Here is a 27,741-nt window from a genome sequence, read left to right on the forward strand (position 1 = left end):
GCTTTAAATGTTGTTAGAGAAAGATAAATGGTAGTACCTAAATTCCAATATATAAAAGTGACAGTGTGAAAAACAGGAGTAATTATTTCTTAAAATTGGGTTCCCAGTCTCTAGCACAACATAGGGTAGCTATTTTATTTTTCATAGGCTTGCTTGAGTACATCTTTAAGTATGAAAAAAAAGTTATACTTTTTATTTTCATGTTAACTGTTTTCCTCAGAGTAATTACTCTTAGCATGTTAAATTTGAGAAAAAATATGCATAGCTTTGGCAGTTATACTAAGAAATTAACTTTTATCAGGAAGAACCCTCCTATTTTTTTCCTCTCTCTCTCTTAAGGATAATCTGAAAAGAATTATTCAGCTCTTCTGAAAATAACTGGATGAAAAAGTTTGTTTTCAGGTTTAAAATGGGTAAATATTTAGTTTGGTGGTCAATAGGCTTTAGTGGGAATGAAAATCAATATTAAAGCCATTTGAACTATATTGATTTAATGTTATTACATTTTTGCCATTTATCTTTTTTCTACATGCAATAGACAGAAATCAATTAATAAAAATTAATAGTTACCATTTATGGATCACTGTCTTTCTGTTAGACACTGTGTTAATTGCTTTGTATGCATTGCTTTATGTGTAAATCTGTTCTGTAAGGTCGGTTTTATTGTTCCTCTTTCTTAAGATGGTAGAGGTTAATAATGACCAAAGTTTTTTTCAGTTAGTAAATAATAAATCATCCATTCCACGGTATTTTTGCACTATCAAACCACGTAACAAATGAAGTTAACACTGTTAGTAGTATAAGCAGCATTATACTCCCTCATAATTCCCATATTGAGTGAGAAATAGCATAGTATTAAAAAAATCCAAGCAAATCAGAATCATTAATCCATCCTCATTCTTTATCTTCCCCTTTAACTGACTTGGACAGATCTTCTTCATGACAACTTTTCCCTACAAATCAGGAAAGAACTATTTGGTTCACCACTGAGATGAAGCAGATGCTTCTTTTCTATGTTTGACATAAGTTCAGGGTTACTAGAGTACCTAATCCATCTCGCTCTCCAGGTAAAATCTATTTTTTTATTTTTGTAATAGATGGCAGGCTGACAGTACATTTAATCACAACCTGTTGCTACATTTAAAATATTTTAGTAATATATTTCTTTCTCAAAAAGATATTTCATCCTTTATAATTACATTTGTCTTTAGCAAGTCCCCAATTAAAAACCTATATCAAATATTAAAAATCATGAAAACATATTACACTTGAGATTACATAAGACATCTATGTGAATTTTATGATGATTTAATACAATGGGGGATCCTGTGGAATGTGCGTGTGTGTGTGTGAGCAGGTACAGTAAGAACTTTGAATTACCATTCCTGGGAGATAATTGTGTAGTTTGAAAATTAAAGTAAAATACCTATCTATCCAGTCAATAAGTCCTGTAATATTAAAGAGAGTATATCAGTACAGAGTTAAACATTTTTGGAACTCAAGGATATAGAATAGACATAATTAAGAAAATAACTCAAATAGTGCTAATTCAGCAACTCCATACTTGTGATGGATAGCTAGTAAAAATACCACCTTCTCATTCCATGCACTTTCAAAGTAAAAGAAACCCCTTCCCTGTCCCTTTGATAAGTTAACTGGGTTTATCTGAGTCACTAATATGCTTTGATATAAGTAAAAAGAGAAAGTTTATCAAAAGATACAAGGCAGGCAAATATCTCAGAACCATTGCTTAACCTAATTTGCTGTATTCTAGTTTTCACCGCAATGGGTTAAAAAATTGAATCTACTAGTCTGGCACATTGACACCAACCACTACTCTGACAGGTACTCAGAAGAGTTCTTCAAAATCATGCATCAAGTAGGAACAAGAGCTCCTTCCTGCCTATGCAGAGTTCTAAAGACTGGATAAAAATTTATGGAATGAAAAAGGCAGTAAAGTATGTGCTTGGGACAGAGCCACATATACAAAACATTGACATTCATCTGGCTGAAAAAACAGTCATGGATAAATCCTGTTGCTAAGTTAACAGGAAATAATATTTATCTCAAGAACACGTTACAACCGCAATGTCATAATGGTCTCCGTTGTTGAAAATGTTCTAACCCCTTATTCATTGGTTTCTTTTCTAAAGCCAAGGATCAGAAAGCTTGCTATTTGAAACTTAAAATAAGATGCTTCTCAATGCAACATGCCACATCTATCTTAACCTGGAGGTTCCAGAGAAATGATCCTGGGTCCAGTTCACAGTCTAGACCTGAGGTTGACCTCTACATTGTACAAGGTACACATGGCTGTGGTTTACTTTAAACCTAACAAAACATTACTTAAATTTTGCCTAAACTTTATCCTTCCCTAAAATTTCTCTTGTTTCACTCCTTTCTTTCCTTGCTCCCTTCCTTCCTTTCTCCCTTCCCCCCTCCTCCCTCCTCCTCCTTCTCTCTTTCTCTGTCTATCTCTCTCTCTCTTCCTTTCTTTCTTTCTGGAGTCAGATAATCAACAGATCTTTTTGTGTGCAGTCCCCCTTACTGCAATGATCCTGTACTTTACATGGTTGAGTTAGAAGTTTATTTGATAAAATCCAATATAGTTTCATCGTAAAAATTCTCAACAAACTAGAATTAGAAGGCAATTTCCCCAAACTGTTAAAAGAAATTAAAAAAAAGGCTTATATCATACTTAGCAGTGAATAAATAATATTATTCCACATAAGACCATGAACATGACAAGAATGCCCATTATTACCATGCTATACACCATTGCATTAAAGATTTTACCTGGAAAATTAGGCCAGAAATTGAAAAAAAAAAAAAAAAAGGTATAAAGCATCCACATTGGAAAAGAAGTAAAACTATCTCTATTATCAGATTTTTAAGAATTCACAAGAAAATTTAGAATGATAAGATCTTCATCTAAGTTGCAGAATAGAAGAGCAATGTACAAATTGCTTTGTACTTCCATACAGTTTCAATGTACAATTCAAACATAAAATTCAGAAGACAATACCATTTACAATATCATTTAAGAGAACAAAAATGCAAGAAAGGGAAATAAAACTAGGAATAATTTTAGCAAAAAATGTAATTTTAAAAGTGTACACTGAAAACTATAAAACATCATTGAAAGAAATTAAAGATTTAATAATAGAAAGATAAGTAATGTTCACCAATTAAAAGACAATATTGTTAAGATAGCAATACTTTTTAAATAAACGAATATTCAATGTAATAATCACCAAAATCCCAGCTGTTTTTTTCCTAGAAATTGAAAAACTAATTTTAAAATGCATATGGAAATGCAAGAGACCAAAAATAACTGAAACAATTTTGGGGGGGGGGGTGGTTAGATTACACACACACGTCTTGATTTTAAACTTACTACAAAATTACAATAATCAAGATAATGTGCTATTATTATAAGGACAGACATATAGATCAATGAGACAAAACTGATAGTCTAGAAATAAACCATATTGTTTAGATAAGTTAATTTTTGACAAGGGTATGAGAAAAATTCTATGGGGAAATTTAATCTTTTCAACAAATTGTTTACAATCACTATATATCCACATGCTAAAGACTATGACTGGGTTATTTTCTCATATCTCACACACACACACACACACACAATGCATATTATAAATAAATGTAGAAAATAATAATAAAATTATTTGAATAAAATACAGAACTAAATTTTTATAAACTGGAGTTGGCACAATCTTCTTTGCCATGACATCAAAAGCACAAATAATGAAAGAAAAAAATAGGTCTGTTGATCTTCATAGAAATTAAAAACTTTTGTGTTTCAAAAGACACCACCAAGAAAGTAAAAAGCTAATCCACAAAATGGGAGCTAATATTTCCAAATCATTAGTGTGGTATTACACTTGTAATTAAAATATATACATAACTCTCACAACTCAACAATAATGTAACAAATAACCCAAGAAAAAAATGGGCATAATAAGTGAACACATATTTCTCCAATGAGGTGTACAAGTGGCTGATAAAAGAAATGCAAATCAAAATCGTACCTCACATCAATACTATGACTATAATTTTTAAAAAGATAATACATTTTGAGAAGTATATAGAGAAATTAGAACCCTCATCCATTGCTGTTAGAAATATGAAAATGGTGCAGCTGCTTTGCAGAACAATCTGGAAGTTTTCAAAATGTTAAACATATATTTACTATATGACCTAGCCATTCTAGTAGTAGGTCTACACCAAGAGAAATAAAAATATACAGCCAAATGTACTACCTAAGATTTAATTTAGGGTTCTTTTCTCTTCTCTTTCTACTCTCTCCCCTATGTTAGCTAATCTATTTTCATCGTATCAAATACCGTGTACTTACTTATGTAATTTTTGGCCTCTTGTTTGTTTTCTTCATAAGCTATAATGTTGCTTGCTCTTTTTGTTTTTTGTTTGTTTTTCTCCATCCCTCCATTGGACTGAGGGCAGGGAACATAACTGACTTGTTTTCAGTTGTATCTGACACAATGAGAAGAGTTCCAGATACAGAGCAAGCAATTGATATTATTTATGGACTAAACCAGTATGAAACTTACTACTTTAATCCATTGAAGGCAGGGTGTGTGTACTTGTTTTAATTCTTTTATGCCCAAGACCTAGAATACTGAAGAAGGGTACAGGGTAACAATTAAGCACAAAGACTCTGAATTCAAATAATGGCTTCAAATCCCGAAACTATCACTTTACTGGCAGGCTATATGACCATTGATAATCTATTTAACTTTTCTGCATTTTTATTACCTTGTTTGTCATGTGGGGATAATAATCGTCCAAAATTCATAAGCCATTTGGGGTGATTATACAAGTAAAGTGTTTAAAATGGTGCCTAGTACAAAGGGCTTATTATTATTATTATTATTATTATTATTATTATTATTATTATTATTATTTTACTCTATACAAGGCTAGAGCCAATTATGCTTAACAATGTTGATGCCCTGTTGGAAAAATATCATCCTGATTCTACTAGAAATTATAGCTATTATAAGAATTGTATTCTGAACTCTAAGAGGTCACAATCTATATTTGTAAATATTATTATTTTTTATTACAATGAGTTGGGCTCCAGTTTCTTTATTTCTCATCCCTTGGAGTAAGGTCAGCCATTTGAACCATTCACTGTATCCTTGAGTCTTGGTGTTTCCAGGATAATTATGTAAATATTTGATGATCTTTTAAGCAGAAAAGTGGTGGGACTATTATAAAATAAAAATATAAAATATATTAAATTTTGATAATATAATGCAAAAGAAACAAGGATAAAAAGACATACAAAAGGAAGTAAAGACATTAATAGAAGTGATTTTTTAAAAAAAAACATAGGCAGTTAATAAAGCAGAAAAATAGAGAAAGGCTATTTCAAATGGCAAAGATTAAAAAAAAGGCTGGATTTTCTATGGACAATTTTTACAGAGAAAAAAAGTTAATATTGGAAATCTAAAGGAACTTCAAAAATGGAAATGTTTTATTTCTAAGAAGCTATAGTGTGGTATTTATCTCAATATGAAAAGGCATTGGAATTTTATTTAAATAAATATTATTCTCTGACCTTTATTTTTATATTTTTAATCTCACCAGAGCATATAGTTATTGATTCTAGAGAGAGAGGAAGAGAGAGAGGCATTGATGTGAGAGAAACATTGATTGGTTGCTTACTGCACGGGCCCAACTGGGGACCCAACTGGGGACTCAACTCATAACTCAGGCATGTGGCCCTACTGGGGATCCAACCTGTGACACTTTGGTGCATGGAACGACACTCCAACTGAGTCACACCAACCAGGGCTATTCTCTGATCTTTTAAAAAACACATAATATATTCAGAATTTTATGTTTGCTATATACATATAAGAAGCTTATTACATAAAAATACTATGTGTTATATGTGCACATAATATTAATATAGTGCAAGAAAAGGCCATTTGGCCTGCCAACTGAAATTATTATCTTATAAGATATTCTCTATAGAAATATGGTTTAAATAAATAAACTTGGCTTTTAAAAAGTTTAAGTGGAGTGGAAGGTGTATAAATATAAACACAATAAACTAATGTTTAAATCAAAATAAAAATGATAATATTCTCTGCAAATATCTCAATCACAAGTAATAAATAGATACACAAAAAGGAGGACCCTAGAATCTACTAGAAGAAAACCCTTTTGTTTTCACTAACATGCTATTAATTACCAAAGTTTGTGGTGCAGGTTTCAAGGAGTACAATAATTATGGGAGGCACATAACATTTTCCACATTTACTTTAGTCACACAGCCCTCTTGATTAAAATATCTTCAAATTTCCACTTACTCTCTAATGCTAATCATTTGAGTCTATGCAATCTATTTTTTAAAACTTTTATTTCTTATCCTGATAGGGTTGGTCAGTTGGTTGGAACGCTGTTCTAGATACCAGAAGGTGGGTTCTATTCCCACTTGGGGTGTGTATGGGAGGTAACTGATCCATGTATCACTCTCACGTTGTGTCTCTCTCCTTTCCTCTCTCTCTAAAATACTTTAAAAATATATATGTATATATATAAAATATGTGTGTGTACACACACACACACAGGCTCAGGTAAGGATTTAAAAAAGAAATTCTCACCAGCATTAATTTCTACATTTATTGCTGACCAAAACTTTAAAGTTTATTTTCTCCCTTCATGACCATCATCAGCATTCTTAGTGACCTTAAATTTATTTATCAGATTTTTTGTTTTTATCCTCAACATTTCCCAACTGTTTTCACTTTCTCTACTCAATGAGAGTCACACCTCACCAATACCAACTCTGGGTTTCAACTTTTCCCTCATCCTCTTGTACTCCTGGCTTCCTTATTTGACATAATTTTTACTGTAACTGAACTTTACATTCATTAGCACTTCAGTATTTGAGCATGAAATCTGCCTTTTGTCATATACTTCAAAGCCATACTTAACCTATGAGAGTGGGACTACCAAAAAAATTAACAAAATCGTTAACTATTTTAATAATATCCTCACTACTAGCCTCAATTCAAGTCTTTCTAGAGTTCCCATCATAATTCCCTTAATGCTAGATCATTTCTCAATTTATTTTTTTGTACTTTTCTTTAAGAAACAAACTATTTTTGGAGAAAGGGATAGAATCATGAACCAAGTTCATCTAGTACAGCTTTGACTTGGCCTTTTGCTCTTCCTAACAGATCTCAGCTATGCTTTTGTGACATATATGCCACTCCTTAAAATGTCTCATTCTTTTTTTTTCTTTCCATAATTCTTTCCTCACTTAGTTTTATGACTTTAAACAGTCTTGTCTCTCTCCCTAGTTCTATACTGTTCCCTCCTCCAATTTCCATTATGAGTGTTCCCCAATGCTCTTAGTGAGAAAATATAAGATGGCTTATGACTGTTACTGTATATAGCTACACCCAGAACACAAATTTGAAAAGTTTATGCAACCAAATACACTCAGGTATGCAGAGTAGAATAAAAGTTCACTGGAAGCCTAGGAAATCCTGTGAGCTAAATTCCAATTTTTGACTGTGAATCTTTTAATAACACTTTTGATGTTAAGAAAAGTATTTCTAGTTTATCTGAGTTTTAATTCTGAAAGTATACATTAACATTCATTTATCAGCATGATCATTATTTACTATCCAATGATGATAAAATAAACAAGAGAAAGAGATAATGTTCAAAAGTTTATTGCCTTGGTCAGGTGGTTCAGTTGGTTGAGGCGTTGCCTCATACCACAAAAGGTTGCGGGTTTGGGGGTTTGTTTCCCAGTCAGGGCTCATATAAGAGAGAGCTGATTGATATTCTGATGTTTCTCTCTCACACTGATGTCTTTCTCTCTCTCTCTCAAGTCAATAAAAACATATACTCAGGTCAGGTTTAAAATAAGTTTATTGCCTGTATGTATACATTACTAGAGAAAAATGGTTTAAAAAAGAAAGAAATTTTGCTTTGAAAGATAAGTGAAATATTAAGACAGAGGAAATAAAAACAAAAGAACAAAAAAACAAATAAGAGTAAGTTTCATGGAAAAAAGGAGTTTCACAGAAACATCTAGGACAATAATCACAAACATCAAATTTCTCAAAAAAAAAAAAAAAAACACAAAAAAACAAAAAAAAAGAAGATAGTACAAAATGTAAAAGTAAATACCTTTTTAATGGATTTTTTACCTATTTGGAAGATGCAATATATATGAAAATGTTAAGGCTTTTGAACCATGTTGGGCCTTGTAGAAGAAAAAGGGAAGATTATGTTTTTGCGCCATGCCAGAAGAAGTTAGAAAAACAAAAGAGAATAACTAAAAAGAACAGAAAACTAACTAAATAAAGGAAAGCATTCTACTGCCCAAAGCAGTTATTTTCCAAAACAATTTCGTAAAAGTATGTTTCTTTGTTGATGAGCTTGAAAGGTCAGGAGTGATGGGGAAGGGTAGAGACTAGAAGGTGCTGAGGTCATGAGAAAATATTCCCCTCAGACAAGGCTGAAAGCAGTCACACAATTCTGAGTTAGAATTGGGTGGTAGAGCTTAAAGATCTAACAAAAGGATAATCTAAAAATAAATGGTGATTTGGGTAATGAAATGATTATTTTCTGTTTGTAAAAGGGTTATCCCAAAGACATCTAAATAGCTATCCTGATGGAAATGGGTATAAAAGACCAATTGTAGATTCCTGTACTCCTCCCTATAAAACATTTATCTGACTGCTATATTTTCTATAAATCACTTCTCAAGTATTTGAAAACTGAATGTTTCACTATAATTGCAGCATAGATTGTTTCTGTAATTCAATAAGATTTTATTGATAATAATTTAGGATGTGACAATGTGTTTATGGATATTACATATATGTTGCATATCATATACACACGTATGTATATGGGTATACACATACACATATAGAATTCTCTTTATTTTTTTCAAGAAATTAATTAGAAATGGCAAAGATGGATATAAAAAGAGGAATGGCCAACAATCTGTGGCACTGAAACCATGTGAATTTCAGGACTATCAAAGTCCTGAGCAAAGACCTAAAACTATTTTTGATCCAATCAGTGTTACTTCCTGACTGAGCAACTAGGAGGTATCTTTTGTTTCTCGTTTATAAAATGGCACTAATAACTAGCAGTTCCTTAACTGCTGTATGTATGTTATGAAGATAAATGAGATTATTTCAATGTAGAGTGTATAGTCTGTTAGAAATAAGTATTACAGAAATAAAGGTTAGCATTATCATGCCAACACAGAGGTTTTCAATATATGATAAGTAAAATAAAATAATATTCAATTTTTCTGTCACTTTAAAGATTACAGAAGCTTCACAGAGAAAATGAAGAAGATATTTAAATCTTTGAAATAAATAAAAATAAGAATGGTGGTTATGACAAAAAAATAGTATAACCAAATAAGATAAATTGATAGGTTGGTTAAATAACTACTCTATGCCATAATGTAGGCCTTTTTTTAACATCATACATTTCTCGTGTAAACTTAAAACCTAACAGAAAAATGCAGTATAAGTTTAAAATGTATCAGATGAAAGCATATTTTTCTTTCTCCTTTTTGACTTTTCCCATTTCTTTTACTTTAATTTTTGAAATCTATAGGCTTATCACAGGATACTCTCTCTAAGGATTGAGTCATTATATTTAAAATATTGGTGTAGTCTTCTGATGTGATAAATCTTAATAGATAGGAAGGTAGCCTGTCCCATTAATAGTGCCAAGACCCTTTGCTCCTACCAAAACAATATGAATGTGGTGTCATCAAAAATTACAGCTATAGACATGAAGGCTGTAAAGTTCAATGAGATTAAGGTGAAATTTGTTTAGTCTACCAGTCAGCCAGTGCTGTTCATGCACAACTGCTTAACTGTATCACACACTTTCCACAGGAAGTTGCCAGAAGTCTTGGAGCTCTCTTTTAGGAAATGTTACAATTATCTACTTAGCTTAAATATCTAGAAGAAAGTAATGTCAACAGAAAGTATGTATGCATTATGTGCTAATATTTTTTAAATTCCTTCACTCAAGTAGAATAGTTAATTTTCATTAAAATTAGTATTCAAGTTTTTCATTGGATGTTTATTCTAAGTGCTGGAATCAACACAAGAGTCTAGAAAGTTAATGTAAAGGTTTTCAAAAGATAGTGATGCCAACAAATTTTCCAAAGGAAAAAAAATGTTTTAATTATAAATATCTCTATGTTATAAGATATGAATAATATTTTGCAAGTGTGGATGTGAAATACAAATAGCAATCATTTAATGTATCTATCCCTTACAAACAAGTTAGAATATTGTGAACCAGATAATTTGTATATTAAAATCACCTTATACTCTCAAATTAACATAAAATTAAATGAAAAAAATATGTATGTTGATGAGCTTTCAGGATTCTTTTAATGGTGTATCTCCATTAAATAGTTGTTGAGTTTTCAGTTTTAAAACTTGTTACTCTGGAATTATGTTCTCTTATTTTCACTCTTCTATTATAATTTGACAATTAAAGTTCATATAAATAAGGTAAAAGTTAATATAAAATTTTTACCACTCACAGAAAGTACTGATATGGTAAATAATCCATTGATTCAAGTAAGCACAATCAGAAATACAAAGAAACATTTTTTTTTTACTGACACACTGAATTAACATACTTAAGGTTTTAGATTCCTAACATCTCATTTAAATTTATTCTACCCATGAAGCAACAGTTTATTATTTTCAAATGAATAGCACACATAAATGGAGCATTAACACTATATGATATTAATATACAAATAGATTATTCACCTGCCACTAATATTCTTAATTAAATCAGTAATGGGGTGTATAACTAATTAAATATCCACACAACACAAAGCAACAGCTTATGATTTAAAGAGGCATTGGTAGAGTGATCACATCATTATACTGCCAAATGCCATCTATCACTTTTACTGAACTTAACAAGAATGGATTATATCCCACAGATGAGATGCAGCCTATAAATACTGCCATGCTGATCTTCATCTGACTTTCTTAGAGAACAGGCAAGTAACAAATCAATAATTGAACAAGTCATATTAGAAATTCAAGTTATTCAGTACTGAGAAGATTCTTGTATGGAGTTCCAGCAACTAATAGCCTTACATCAATGAAATCTGCTAATTCATGCTTTCCTTTGCAAGTTAACTTATTTTCTCTCTAAGCTTATTTATTTCATCAAGTTTAAGAGAAAGCATCACCACCCATGTTAACATTTTAAACCAAGACTGGTTTAGCACCAACAAATGTTTTTTAGAACAAACTTTCTTTAGTAAATGCAATATGCTTCTTGACTCCAGTTTTGAGCTCATACAGGAATTACAAATGCATAACATACAATATGGGTGTTAAAGTTACTACCTTCAAACACTGAAACAAACTGAATACCATAAAACTATACATAAACAATACATTTAGTTTTACAACTTCTGGAGAGTTTCAATCGTATTTTTCCATTAAACACCTGCCTGAGTTTCTATTTACCATCTCATTTAGCTTCAGCAGTCCAATCACTAGGGAGCAGATTGCTTTCTGTCAGTCTGCCTGTATAATGTTATGGTAATAGGTAACAGGTGGTCAGTATTCACCGGCTGAGGTGAAGATGATGTCTCACAAGCTATAAAACATCTGAGGAAATGCTTTAACAGTTCACATTTACTACTAATTGTGCCATTAGAACTTTAATTAATTCTTTACCCTACCACAATGTTCCTTAGAAGGCCATACGGCAGGAAATCATTCAAAACAGAAAGAAAGAATCTAAAGAGACAATAATGAGGTATAATAAAAGAAAGAATGAGTGGCAGAATGGCTAACATTTTGCTCTGAAATTAGAGCAGAGTTTGATTGCTTAATCAGTCCTTTATTTGATAATGCCCCTAAAAGAAAATCATTTTTAAACAGCACCTTAATTCTAAGAACATGTTAATCACTACCTCCACTTAAAGTATCATAAATTACTAACTATATCTTTGAAAATATTTCAAAATGCTTCTCTTCTGATTTTAATGCATCAGTAGTCAAATCCTCACGAATCAGAAATGGATAAATGAGACATCAAAAAGTTTTCACACTAGGACTATATATATAATTTAGAATATGGCCTTAGAATATATTTCATAAAAGGTGGAGACAGTGCATTAGACTCAATATCATTGATCTAATGTTTAAGCTCCAGTCAATTTCTGCTTTGGCATCATTGGTTTCCAGCTTTCATATAGCATATATTTAGACATATTCCATGGCTACAGAGTTCTACATATCAATAACCTCCAATCATTTGAATTTTGTCATTTTAGTTCTTATAGTTTGCTTATAACTATTGACTTACTGAAAATGCCTTAAGTCCTGCGGCGCACCTGAAGCCAAGCTGTATCGACTCCGTCTTTCCCTTGGACCCTTCAGCTGCGAAGAGAGGGGGGGTCTGCTGCATGGGCAACAGCAGACCCTCCATATCACCCTGCCCAGGCTCTGTAGCTTCAGCTCCACTGGAGAAGACACTCCAGCGTCATCGCAAGATGTCAATTCAACACGGGAGGAGACAGATGCCGTGTCACTCCCGAGTCGGACTGCACAGCCATTCTCGGCGGTGCAGATAGACACTTAAGAAGCTACACCATCGTCTCTCGAGACGGACGGCTGCCGACGACGATTATAATTCATGTAAATAAGTGAGTAAAGTAAATATTTGAGTGGAAACATTGCTCTCCTTAAGGAAAATTGAGACTAGAAAATTTAAGAAAAATGTTAAATCAATTTAAAAAAATTAAAGAAAGGCTTATTGTTTTTCTTATATAGCACATTAGATAGAAATTGAACAAATATCTATCAAGATAAATGATATAAAAAGCATACTGCTCAACCAAGGTCCAAAGAGTCATCTAAAAAAATAAAAAAGGCCAAATTTACACACAATTTTAACATATTATGCTACTATGTAGAACTTATAGTTTCATTTTCAGCTAAAAACTGCTTTTCCTTTTCTTTTTTCTCTTAAAATCTCTAATGTTCAAATATTCTTGTAAAGGTCTTAGGAACCCGCAAGTGCCCCGCACTTTGTGAAGCCCTATGACTCTAAAAGCTTAATTGGACTTGTAACAATGCAATTCTCAGCCTACTGAACTTAGTTATAATTAAACCCATTACAAATGTTAGTTAATAGGAAGAAGAGATAAATTTTTTACTACAACTTTGTATTGTTCACCCTGGAGAATTTATGCCTAATTCCCTGAGAGATATTAGTGTCTGCAAGGTTTAAATCTTCAGGCCGAACTCAAGGCAAACAGAGTTAATAATCTCCATCATCAAGACTGTATCTCTAAATCCTGCAGCTTATTCATGCACCCCACACCCTTGCACTTTACAAATCAAGAATTTAACAATTGACATTGGCTTGGAACCACAGTGCCATTTATTACCAATTCTATTGTACTTGGGCTCAGAGTTAAAAGCATTCTTAATTACATTATCATTATCATCATCATCATCATTATTCACTTTCATTTATTACTTACTTTCTGTGTAATTTAGATAAATATAATAAGAATTATAATTTCTCTTTTGAAATTTTGTTGTAATAATTTTAGAGCTGAAGTGAGTAAACTTTATTATAAAGATATTCTCATAAGTTTCTCTGTCCATTGGCTAGAAAGGGACACTTGCCCATTTGTAGTCTGAGTCTTATATTCTCTATTACCAGAGGAAAAATTAAAAAAAAAAAACAACTTGGAATTCTCTTTTGGAGGGTAGGTCCCTTGTAGTACAGACTTCCCCTGCTAGGTGAATGCTCTAGGAACCTATCTGTATCAGTGTACCATCTGGCATTGTTGTGAGAGGCTGCATCTGGCTTACTTAAATTCCTTTTGAAGACCCTTTCAACGCATTTTTCCATTTCATGATGGGTGATTTTTGAGTGCACCTGCCCACACAGCACTGAGTGTTCAGCAGGTTTTGACAAAAACCACATGACCTTCATATCCCACCCTCCCTATTCACCCAATCTCACCCAAACTGAATTTTTAGTTTGTTTCTCTCATCAGATGAAAAATGTCCTCAAAGGGAAATGTATTGCCGAAGTAGAAGAGGTGAAACAAAAAAATGGCAGAAGCACTAAAATTCCTCAAAATCGATGACTTTGAAACCTGTTTTGAGCAGTGGAAAAAACATCTCAACAGATATATTGCATATAATGGAGAATACTTTGAAGGTGACTGGAGTCTAAACATGTAAGAATAAATACACAATTTTAATGAATAAATTCTGTTTTAGGGGATCCTCCTCTTATAAATTCTATTTCATGACCTTTATTATAATAGATGAAATATTTGTTATGCTTCTAGTCATGATAAAGAGTATTACGCAAACAAGAAAGATGATTTTTATTCTTTTTGTTGTCTGGAGTATACACAAATGTCTAAGAGAAGATAGTTAAGACACCTAACTAGTAATTTAATAAAAGTCACCTACTGTATTCGCTCATGAAATGATAGGGGGAGCACTATAAATCTTGCAATCTTGGTCAATCCGATTCTCTATGAATCTATTTTAGGTTATTAGTAATCTACACTATCTTTTCAGCCTGGTTATTTATTGAGGCTTGTTGAATGCATAAGTAAATTTACAGTTCACAGGTATTAAAAAAAAACAAACAAAAAAAAACTTAAGATAGATGCAGACCCACTACTGTTAGAAGCAACTCTCTCTGGCAGCCAATGTTCTGATAATAACAGGTACTGAGCTAAGATTATTGCCGCCAATATATTAGATGAAACTAGGAGCTTTGTGAGCCACTTTGAAAAATAGTTTTCTACAGTCAAGACATTTTAACTTGATTTTACCTGCAAAAATCAATATTGATTCTTGAATAAAGCTCCATGAACCCTTCATATGGAAGAATCAATGTCTTTGGCAGATTATGTATAGTAGCAGGGCATGTATTACACAGTTAATTTAATAACAAACATGAATTCCAGGTCAGCACACATTCATCCACCACTGCTGCATGAACTATGGCCAAAATAATTTAATGATCAATGTGGAAAATAAAAATATGACTTCCATTATATTGTTCTTTAACAGATAAAAATGTATTCATGCATTTAATTACTCATTATTAATGTGTAATGTCTTCTATCTTCAAGTAGTGTTATTGGTAAGAAAGTCACACTATAAATTCCAATGCCTATTCTTTAGGAGCCATGGTATGTATATATGTGTGTGTGTCACTATATTATGCTTATTTATTTTTAAAATACATCACATCCTCCTCCATCATTTCTGATGATGTTCTTACACATAATAATTCTCTAAAGAAAGTCAAAGTACTGAAACAAGAATTAAATATGCATTGAATTCGAAATAATTTTTAGTGAGATTCAATTTAAGAAGCTAAAGTTCCTTGAAGTCTGGAAAATAAATGCATTAGCCACAGACACACTCTACTTCCCTTCAATATCTTGGAGCAATAGTGTTTTATTAATTTGGTGGGAAAGACTGAATTTGGCTGTGATATTATTTGCTGAAATCTAAAGCCCCTTGGTTGAGAAGATGGTCCAAAGAATGAACAGAATCAAAAGTCTTGTGGAAAAATGAGAACTAAATTTTGGATGTGGCTTATTTCTTTAATGGCTTTGGATCAGAAAAGTAAAAATGTGTGTTATGCTTCTCAGCAACAGCTACAAAGTTCCAGAATTCCTCCATAATTTAGAAACACAAAGTGAATATAGGAGTGACCACAGATCATCCTACAGGAAGATTTTTAAGAAGTTAATTTCGAAGTTAATGGCATCAAAGTTCTAGCAATAGATACAAAAAAAAAAAAAAAAAAAAAAAAAAAAAAGATTCAATGGAAAGAAAGGAGGGACAAATTTCTGTTAGCCAGCAGATGGATGAGAGTCACAGACTGAGTTGAAATCTCTGACTCCATGGTTTGTCTTATACTGCTCATGCTTTTGTCAACATAAATGGTAGTAATTTCAATAACTTCAAGTGTCCTTTCACTGGTCGATGTCAAAAGGATGCCATAGGGAGCATATGACTTCTGATTCTGTACTGGGATGTGTTTATAGATTTTTTCCTTTGGACCTATCTATTATGTATTGCAGTACATTAGAGGATAGCATAAGCTGTTGAACAAGCCAACTTTCAAGCTTTATCTTTGGCCCCAAAGCATTTATGCCTCTTCATGAAAGTTGATACTTCAGAGTTCAGATTCTTTTCTCAGTTTGCTGTCTGTCATTTTAGTGCTTCTGCTCAATGTAAACTTAGTCTGGCCCGGTACCAGGTGCCGCTGCTAACCAGCAATGCCTGCTGTGGCCTCATAAGAAGACAAGGTGGATTTGGCTGCCTTTCCTCCTCCCATTAGCTGTTGTACTGCATGGCCCAGTAGGTATTTTATTAAAAGCTTAAATGTAAGCAATACTTTTTACACTCATACCCTTAAAAAAAAAACAATTAAAAAATAGATTAGAGATCCAGAAAAAATTTGACCATGCTGCAGATGTGGATTACAAAAGTCTCCTAACACCAAACTTCTGAAATCAATCCTCAATTGTATATGATCAAAGCATTAGCATTTAGCATTATTCTTCAAGACAAGAAGTCATAAATACAGTGAAAGACAGCTGCATTATATACAGTGATGTAATTAGAGCAAGAATTTATAATAATAAAAAATGCCTTAAAAATTTGTCACACATTTTAATGACAACATCTGCTTGAATTCCTCATTGATGATACATTTTTTTCTTTCACTTTGTAATTTTATTGTGTATCATGTTCTAATGTAGATATAACAAAACCCTGACTATAAGGTGAGACATGATATGTGTTAAGAATTCTTTTAATTCTATATAAAGCACTGTAATATGCCTAGTGGTTATAAGCATGGGCTAGCATTTCTGGAGGGGCATGTTCTAACTCACTTCATTGTCACAACCACCATGTGAGTATGTGAAATTCTTATCTACCATTTAAGCAGGATGAACCATGGATAGGTAAAAAAATTCAGTGATGAGGCTGGGATCTAACCCTCATGAATGATGATTTAGTGAGTGGTATCTGCAGTGGAGAAAAAGCATATGATAATGTATGGAAAGATTTAACCGAGAATGGGAAATATTACATTCCTAGCACCTAGAACCATATTTCAAAAGTAGCAGATGCCTGATAAATTTTTTCCTGAATACAGGTCGGTTTGATAAATAAATAAATGGAAGTAACTGATGGTCTTTCACACTGGCTATAGTATGACATAAGTGATAGCTTCTTAGCTTTAATTATTAGGCTTGAGAACTGACACAACTGGTATATGTGACCAGGCATGTGTACATTTTATATATATATATATATATATATATATATTTTTTTTTTTTAAATCCATCCACAGTATATCTAACATGGAAAAGAGACTACAAATGTTTTCTGACTATTCAGAGCATATCTACTTTTGTACCATTTAACCCACAATTTATATATACATTGTTCCAGAATATAAATATACATATATATGAATATGTATATATTTATATATACAGACATATATATGTATATGCATATATATGTGAAACAACTACTTTTATTTTATATTCCATTTTTATTATAAAATTGTTTTAAGGTAACTGTGAGCAGTTGTGATTATTTTAGGCAACAATATGCATATATATATATATGTATATATATATATACATATATATATAGTTTTATCTACCTCAATTTAACAGAAAGAATAAATATAACTTCACCTGTAATTAAAGTCTATAATAAAGTTAGATTTTAAAATTCTGAATGTAACACAAATAAAACTGCTTTAAAAAAATAGAGAAAAATGTACACACATCCAGGATGAGTACCTTTCCATAATATTCCCATAATATTGGTATTATAATTAAGTAATTATAATTTACAAACCTTTTTCTCTCCAACTATTTTTTCTTAATAGCAGTACTATTAACAAAAGTGGACATTATCATAAAGTTTACTCTCTGGCTTTAATGCACTGTTCATATCTCCCATCAATAAAAAAGATGTATTAATCACCTCCTCTTCATAACACACTAGGAAAGACATGAAGGAAATTGCTTTAAAATACAGAGTAAACATGTTGTGTAAAAGATATTTTTATTCTTGTAATATATAATGCTTAAATGACAGAACAAGAATGTAATCTGATTGTTGGCAGTTACTACATTAATTATATGACTGCCATTAAAATGTAAATTTTAAAAATAAAATAGCAGACTGATGTGAACAAATGCAACCAGTGTGATCTTAGAAATTCTCCTGCTTGAGTAAAATGAAAAACAAAGCATTTTGCTTCTATTTTGTGTGAAATGTAGTATTCCCAAAGTTCCATCTTCTCACCAAGAAATCATCAAAATCACATCATTTTGTTATCTACTTATTAAACATGTATGTGCATGATCACCATTTCAAACTGCAATGTTCATAGATATTGAGCATATTAAGATGTAAAATATTGTATTCTATTATTCTAATTTAATGAATCCAAAGGGTATGAATTACATTTACTCAATGATTTTTTTATCTTATATGCCATAAAGAATAAAGGAGTATGGTAGGAGGTGGAAGGTGGGAGATGTATGTCCAAAATAATGTTAACAGTTTGTAAATATTTTTCAAATATTTTATTTTTAGCAGAACACATTGGATCTTGGACTTCTTAGAAGCTTTCTTTTAGTTCCTCTAGTTACTAGAGTCTAGTAACATTTGTAAATTCACTTTGCAGCTTTACTCTTTTTCTATCTGCATGCTGATTCTCCAGCTGTTTGATCTTTTATTATTACTTATTCCAAAAACATCTGAACTTAAAGAGATGTCAACAGTCACACATCTGACTGCCAGAGTAGAGCATCCTCACTTAGTTATAAGCAGCCGATAACTTACATTCCCATGAGGTGATATTCATTATACCTTGGTTATGTGTGGTATGTGTAAAAGTCTTGTCATTTTTACTAATGTCTCCTTACTTTGAGAGAGAAAATTATTACAAAAATTATTGAAATAAGGGTCATTATTATGACTTTGCATTCACTTTTGAGTGTCAAAAGCACACATAATAGCCTCATGCATTTTATTTTCATCAAACTCAGGACTATACCATACAAACTGCTCTGAAATGGTATATGACCCTATGCTCTTTACCACAAAGAAATCAGTGTTTGAGTGTTTACAAAGTTGCTAATGCAGCCACTGAATATAACTATTTTTTGTCTTCATGTTTGTTTTGTAATCTAAGTACATAAATCCATTGGTTTGAAAAAACACACTTTCTGAAATATTAATGAACTGTTTTCTGTTAAAGAAAAAATTTTCCTAATAATTGTCTCCTAGATGTCTTTTCCTGCACATCTAACAAAAATGTTATTTGGTATCATTTTGACCCTTTCATTGACCCACTCTCTACTTTTCCTTTAAGCCAAATCCTCATTTCATTTCTAACCAGATAAAAACCATAGTGAATTATTTCTAGTATTTCTAATATACTTTTGTTAGCACGTGGAATCTTTAATTGTATCTAATTGTCATAGGGCAATGCCGGTCATTGGAAAAAAGAAGATTAAAAAGAACTTTTGGAGAAAATCACATATTCATATACATTTATCCCTTACAAATACATACTTAGATTTAAACATTGTGGATAAGCTTTGACATGGAAAAGACTGGCTTTCAAATTCCAGTTCTAATCATGAGATGTATGACTTGAGTCAGAAATAAGTTACTAATCTAAAAAATTGGAAATAAAATCTGTCTTTCAGAAATGTAAAAATTTTAACTAAAGTTACAACTGCGATGAAGCATAAATTAATATCTCTTACCTCAGATTCATCACAGGAAACATATCTTTTTAACTGGATTCCAGGAAAATTATTCTATTTTCTTAATTTATTAATATCACAATCAATTCAAATAGTATGCCCACAGAAAAACTTATACACAAGTATTCACTACTACATTATTCATAATAGTTAAAAAGTGAAAACTACCCAATTGTTCATCAATTACTGAACAAAGAAAAATGTGACATGTATATATATTGTATTATTATTGAGCAATAAAATAACATGAAGTACTGATACATGCTACACCACAGATGAAATACGAAAACAATGTAAGTGAAAGTAGCCAGTCACAGAAGACCATATATTATATGGTTCCATTTGTATGTGATATTTATAATCATGAAATTTACATATAGAAAGAGTAGTTGTTGCAGTGGCCAGTGTGGCTCAGTTGGTTTATCTCCAGCCATAAGCAGGAAGGTAGCAGGTTTGGTTCCCCATCAAGGTAGATGTCTGTGTTGTGGGCTCAGCTCCCAGTAGGGGTTCGTGCGAGAGGCAACTGATGGAAGTTTCTCTCTTACATTGATGTTTCTTTCCCTTTCTTCCCTTCTTCCTGATTCTTTAAATTCAATAAATTAAAAAAGGAAAGAAAGGAAAGAAAAAGTAGCAGTTGCCCTTTTCTGGGCAGTTTTGGCGGAGGTGGAGAGTGACTGCTAACTGGTCAGGGCTATCTTTCTGAGGTGATGAAATGTTCTAAAATTGGTTGTGGTGGTTGCACAACTCAGTCAATAGCCTAGAAACCACTGAGCTGTGTGCTTCAAAAGGGTGAATTTCATGGTATGTGAATTATATATTAATAAAGCTGTAATTTAAAAGAAAAATGGCACAAGTAATAGAAATTCAGCTGTAGATATTTAAGAAGGAATATAAGAAACAAAACATTAAAATGATAGAGGGAAATTAATAGCTAAGATTATTTGTCTGTGAGAAATAATGAAACATGTTCTGTTCCAGATAAAAACAGCACTGGTGAAGTGTATATAATTCCCAGGTACAGAGAACGATGGTACATTATCAAAAGTTAGCTACATGATCAGTGTCACAAACAAGCATGAGAACACTGCCTATTACTGGCATTGCAAAATTGCTTAATATTCTTAATATTGAGAAGGGGTCATGTGTGTATGAATGTATTGGTGAAGTATATGCTTATTTTAAAAGATGTTAGTGTCAACAATAAAAATAAAGGAAAAACACATTTAAAATAATAAATAAAGAAGAGAAATAACTAAAGGTGAAGGGATTACAAAGTACAAATTACCAGTTACAAAAATAGTCACAAGAATGTAAAGTACAGCACATGTAACATAGTTAACAGTATTGTAATAACTGTGTATGCTATTATATATGGTATCAGGTAGGTAATAAATTTATCAGGAGGTGTCATTTTGTAAATTGTGTAAAAATTAATCACTATGTTATAAACCTGAAATTATATAATATTGCCTTTCAACTGTAATTTAAAAAATACAAAAAATCATAAAAATAAGTTATTATTTATTATTCTTTTAGCAGTAATCAGCAAATTTGTATAGTCTCCAGTTGAATCCTTCTTATATCTGTTGTAGTAGCTGTTCCTTCTCTATTTTCCTCAAGTTTTCAAAAATTATCCTAGTTATAACAAACAGAGAAACGTAGCAAGATATTTAGATCCAGCCATTCTGATATAATGATAGTTTGGGTCATCAAGAAAAAATTAGATGATAAAAATAAGCAACAATAAAGAAAGCTGATAATAGCTAAAATCATAATGAGTAAAGCTTATAATAGATTAAAAGTTTACTGAAGAGCCCTGGTTAGATGGCTCAGTTGATTTGGAGCTTTTTCCTGTATACCAAAGGGTTGGGATTTCAATTCTCGGTCAGGGCACATACCTAGGTTGCAGGTTCTATCCCTGATTGGGTGCATATGGGAGTCAGCTGATTAATGTTTTCCTTTCACATTGATCTCTCTCTCTCCCATCATTTTCTTTCTCTCTAAAATAAAAAACCTTTAAATATATCCTTAGGTGAGAATTTTTTTTTAAAATTGCATCTTGTTAGTAACATTAATATGATAAATATTGAGCTTGAAAAAATAAGATGTTAGACAAAAATAACAAAATTAAATGGGCATTGACTAATCATGCATATAGTAAAATTTTAAATTGACAGATAAGACTTCAGGATGAAATCCAGATCTGCAATTTGTAACCTGGGAAAATTGATCTTGTTAGAATTAATGGCTACACTTGAAAAAGCATATTGTAGACTATCTATAACTTTTATAATTAGATAAGAATTTAAAACTCTAAATAAAGAATAAAAGTTTTATTTTATAATTTTCAGGAAAAGTTCCAATTAATATAATTCTTTGAAATTAAAATGGAAAAAATTGTGAATCTTTTATGAGTGCTCTATAGAAAATTGGTCAAGAATTTTTTTGAAAATTTTATATTTGACAAATTATTAATTAAATTGATGGTACCTATAAATATAGAGCCAAAATATCTGAGAAGTTAACATGTCAGTGTAAAATGGTAGAGTGAAAATAATTCCTCGTATGTTTTAGAAGCTTCGGGGTATAATGGTTAAAAGTTCAAATTCTGTGTCAAAAACCTCAGATTTAAATCTTTGCTCTACCAAAAGTGTGACCTGAAGCAATTACTTAACCCTTCCAGTCCTCAGTTTTCTCATGTGATGTGGCAATGACACATTATTGCCTACCCCAAAGTGTAGCTGTAGATATTAAATGGCATAGTAAAAACAAAATGTAGAATGTAATTTGGGGTATATTATGAGCTTCTTACTGGCAGAATTGACTGTTACCATTAGATATGATTTATTAACTTCCTGTCTTTTTACTTTAAACTTTTAAAATATATTGAATTTCTCCTTCTTCCAACTTCTACTTGTAAGAGACTGTATTTCTTTCCATATTAACCCTTTCCTATTATTCTTGATTCCAAATTTTCTTACATTTTGTTAGGATATTACTCAATAATCTTCTGTAATCTTGAAACAGAGGAATATGATGATAATTTTTCTACTTGCATTATAGCTCTTTATAATATGTAACTTATTACATTATTATAATTGTATAATTTTTAGAGTTTAAAGAGATTCACAATTTGTCTACTATGTAAAGGTATCCATATTTTTATATGATGTTCAAAGCTCAGATTTTACAATCCCATACTTCCAAGTAAACCAACAGAGGAAACACTATTCCCAAATCTCAGTTCTTTGGGTTCTGAACCTAGCTCTCATGCATTATACATTTTTTACAGGATAAATACTGCTAGTTCTCATGGGAAAAGTCTTTAAAATAATTCTGATAATCCTCCTTTGAAAGTAGTTGGGTTTGGAAATACCTTTTAAGATTTTGACAGGTGAAACTGACTACAACAAACGAGCACTAAGTATAGAAATTTTATTTTGAGTTTCTACTATTGTTTAGATATGTGCTGCAGTTAATATAACATCTTGTAATATGTACTATTAATTCAGTAGATGATGAAACCAAAGGTCATGGAGTTAAATGACTTTTCTAAGATAAAACAAGTGGCAACACCACATCCAAAGTCAGAGGTCTGACGTCAAAGTCTTTGTACTTTCTAAAAAAAATTATTTATTATTTTTCTATTACTATGTACTTTTATATACAGCTGCCTCCTCTATTTCAGACCACTTCCTCTATAAATATAATCTACATGTAGCATTTGTAATTTTTAATGTTAACAAATATAACTTGTTGATTTTTTAATGTTGAAAGAAAAAGCAACTATTTCTATTTTATAATTTACTTTCCTTACCGTACATTTCTATATTATTTACTTTGAAATCAAATTAAAGTTTTAGCATTATTTCTGTACTGATATACACATAAATTTAAATATATGTACATGAGCACACAAAGCATAAATGACATATGTATGTGTAGATGTATGAAAGATGTGTGTATAGGTTTGACTTATGCATATGTATGTACATATATGTATATGTATGTATGCAATGCATTCATTGTATATATGGAACATAAATGTAGACATTAAAATATTATTATTAGTATTTCTTGATATATTCTAGATAACTTGAGTGGTTAAAACAGACTTCTGCTTTGGAGAAATAAAATACGCTATTTTGAACACTAATGGGAAAATGTGTTATAATTAAGTAAATTAAAAAAAAATTTTGGATTTAAATGAAGTGAATATTCTGAGATTATAAATCAAAGCACGTCATATTAATTAACAGACCGCAAAGTTATTTTACAAAATTTGCCTTTAAATACTTTCTTTAAAAAGTATTTAAAATCTAAATGTTTAAACATCTTCAATATTTAGAAAAATTAATATATTTTAATGTTATTCAGATAAGTTTTTATGACCAAGAGGCACAATATTTTTCTGGGTGAATGCTGAATAAAATTTCAGAATGATATAAAGCAATTCCACTTCTCTATCAAATATAGCAAAAGATATATATTTAAGATAAAACATCTAAAATAAATCCAGCTATTTTCTAACATACATTAAATATCTAACTATTTGAAATAAATATTTGGACCCTTAAGAATCTACCTGGAAGAAATATTCTTTAAAAAAATAAGCTTTAATGACATTCATTAAATTTCCAGTATTGTTTTTTATATTAATTTTCTGTGATTAAGAATAGGTCTGAAAAAAAATAGGTCTACTAATATAAATATTTTTAATTGTGCATTTCAAGCAAATAAAATTATAATGCTATAACTCCTTCTTTATTTCCTACTACCACCTACTACTAGTAAAATAACAGTAATATATATTTTAAGGGGAAGAGAAGAAAATTTGGTTAGACAAAAAGAAATCTGTATAACAACTAGAAATGTTTTAAGACAACATTTAGCCATCAATGACAAAATAAATAAAAATAAGAAAACACTTCAAGACTATAACTTTAGAAACTTCTGTGAACTATTCTATCTAAAGGTTGAATAAAATCTCAGAGATTTACTATTATCACACATTCACACAAACACCCACATACACATCCAAACGTCTACACCTATCAGTGAGCCATAGGATTGCATTTCAAATTCTTCTATTTAAAAAATATTTTATTTATTCATTTTTAGAACGAGTGGTTGCCTTTTACACACCTGCAACTGGGGACCTGGCCCACAACCCAGGCATGTGCCCTAACCAGGAGTGGAACTGACGAACCTTTAATTTACAGGCCAGCACTCAATCCACTGAGACACATCAACTGGGGCTCTTCTCTTTTTTTATTCATTTTTTCCTAACATCTATGTGTTACAGCCTCCCATGTAATCATTTATTCAACAGATATTTATTGAATGTCTACTCTCATGAATTGACATACAATTCATCACCCAAACTAAGACTCTTGTAAGAGTATAAAAGGGTGATATTAACAGTCAGGTCAGGTCTGCAGGCACAAAACAGGACTGTCCTAGGCAAATGGGGAGTATGGGAGTATGCCACACATAAGTCAGGTGTGGTTCCTGCTCTTGTGAACCACACAATCCAGTAGACAAGTTAGATTCAAAACAGATAATGCAATTTTAAAAATACACATTGTGCCAAGTATCAAATAGATAAACATAGTGATGGTTTGTGTAATAGAGTGGAGAGTGTGAGAATAGCTGGGACCATCAGATCAATCTTTGGAGTTAATGTTTAAATGGAGATAGGAAGAATGAGAAAATTATTGACAGAGGAAAGTAGAGGGTTGGGTTAAATTCAGAGGTCACCCACTGGAAACAATCTTTCAAACAGAGAGAACATTATATATGCCAAAGTCTGAGGTTAAAAAGCTTGAAGAAATTAAACTGGTCCATTTGGCCTCAGGTCTCAAGAATTACACAGTAATGGTTTAGATCCCAGGAACTAAATTGTAGTCTTGAAGATGTAGTGAGGAATATGACTTTTTATTCAGTTGCCATGTGGAACCTTTAATCAGAGAAGTGACATACATAATCCCATTTTTGAAGCATATTACTTTGCTATACGGAACATAGTTTACAGGGTTAGGGATGGGGGTTGGAAATGTCTGCAGCTGTATTCCAGACTACTGATTGTGATGATGAGTCAGACAAGGGTACTGTCAATGCGCTGGGAGAAATGGACTGACTTGAGATATATTTTGGGGATAGAACTGATTAGATTATTTCTTTGGAATGTTTATTTCAAACATACTTTTGAACTTTAGGTCAACATTTCAAACTCTCCTTTAAATATATTCAGTATAGATATATACCAGGTCCATCAAATTCAAGCAATATAACACTAACCTTAAGATAACATTCTCAAAACCTATTCTTCCTCTGGTATTCCCTATCTCAATTTTGATTTCCCTACTTAATTCAAGGTGAAAAACAGAATTACATAAAAATATTTGCTCCCTCCCTCCACTTAGCACTTTCAAATGACCGTCAATTCCTGTCAATTCTATTCTCTAAATCTTCCCCCTGTTCTTCACACTTAGGACAACTAACCTTTATCTGGGGTAGTGGAAATTATATCCCACCAATAGCACTTTCAAGGAAAGAAATATTAAAGAGTTTATTCAAACAGTTTAACCTTTCCTCTATGTGTATGCTACCAGATGAAACAGTTAAAGCTAAATCTATAATTGAAAAATCTAGAAAACATAATATTCTTCTCTCAATATCTCAGGACATTGCTTCTGATCTTTGCAAGAAGATGAGTCCACTGCTAAAACAGTTTGCTTTCTTAATTTTCCTTTTCATTATATTATATTATATATTAATGCCATAATACTTAGCTTAAGACCAAATAGTTTGGATACTAGTATCAGAATCACATTAATTCTTCTTCTCCAGATTTTAAAAATATATTAAACCATAAAATTAGAGTTCACCTAAAAGGAAAACAACAAGAACTATGTCTGTTTATCTGGCCATCCATCAGCTGTATATTTTTGTGTTCCTTTTGACAAGTAGAATATACATCTGGACTGGTATGAGTTTGATGACAAAAGGGGAGGCATGCATGACTTAATGTATTCATACTATATTTTTCATAGAAAAATAAATGAACTCCAGGATAAATCATTCAGTTTATTGCATAGACTTTCATGAAGGTTATATAAATGAAGCCTATTTTAAACTTGCTTTTGTAAATAAACTACTTTTTAATGTTTTTCTCTTTTAGGAAAATGTACTTTTAAGTTCTCCTCTCCTCTGATACGGAGTTACATATTATACTAAAAAACAAACTTTGTAGAAAAAACTATTTTCCTTAGGGAAAATGTAATGTTTTCTCAAAATAATTTCTATTGGCAAAGACCTTTTGTTTTTAATTTCCAGATACTACTTTGAATTTTCTATGTTTTCTAATGTAAAGGGCAGAGATTAATTAGAGACTAGAGACGAAGAGATAAAGACCATTCATTTGGCACTAAAAAAGAAAGAGTTTTAAAGACTGGCCTAATAGTGTTAAAATTTAGAGGCAATAAAACTAAAACATTTTATTAAAAAACATATTCTTTAAGTTAAAATAGAACTGAAGACTCAGGGAAAGAGATTTTATTATTGAACTACATAATAGGCTGGGGAACTTGATTTACATGTTTCCTGATAAAAGTCCCTGACTCAAATTCTCCTACTAAAAGGCTTGGAAATAAACATTGGAAACACAGGTAAAAAGTCACACTACCATTAAATTCTAGCAATGTTGGAAAACTTGCACCTAACATTAAGGCCAGTGTGATGGATAAAGAAACACAACCAATAACAGGAATGTTTAGCCAAGGAAGATAGAGTAAACATGTTAAGGTAGAAAACAACATGTATTGTTTCTCAAC

At 31.4% G+C, this 27,741-nt stretch overlaps 1 protein-coding gene across 1 annotated transcript in view; it reads right to left on the reverse strand.

Annotated features, from left to right (window-relative positions):
• The window catches only part of LRP1B (LDL receptor related protein 1B), a 1,919,366-nt gene that overhangs the window by 383,677 nt on the left and 1,507,948 nt on the right, over positions 1 to 27,741 (reverse strand). The window lies entirely within an intron of this gene.

Source organism: Furipterus horrens, unplaced genomic scaffold (genome assembly GCF_987537825.1).
Source record: "Furipterus horrens unplaced genomic scaffold, mFurHor1.1.pri manual_scaffold_1, whole genome shotgun sequence".
Classification (NCBI taxonomy): Eukaryota; Metazoa; Chordata; class Mammalia; order Chiroptera; family Furipteridae; genus Furipterus; species Furipterus horrens.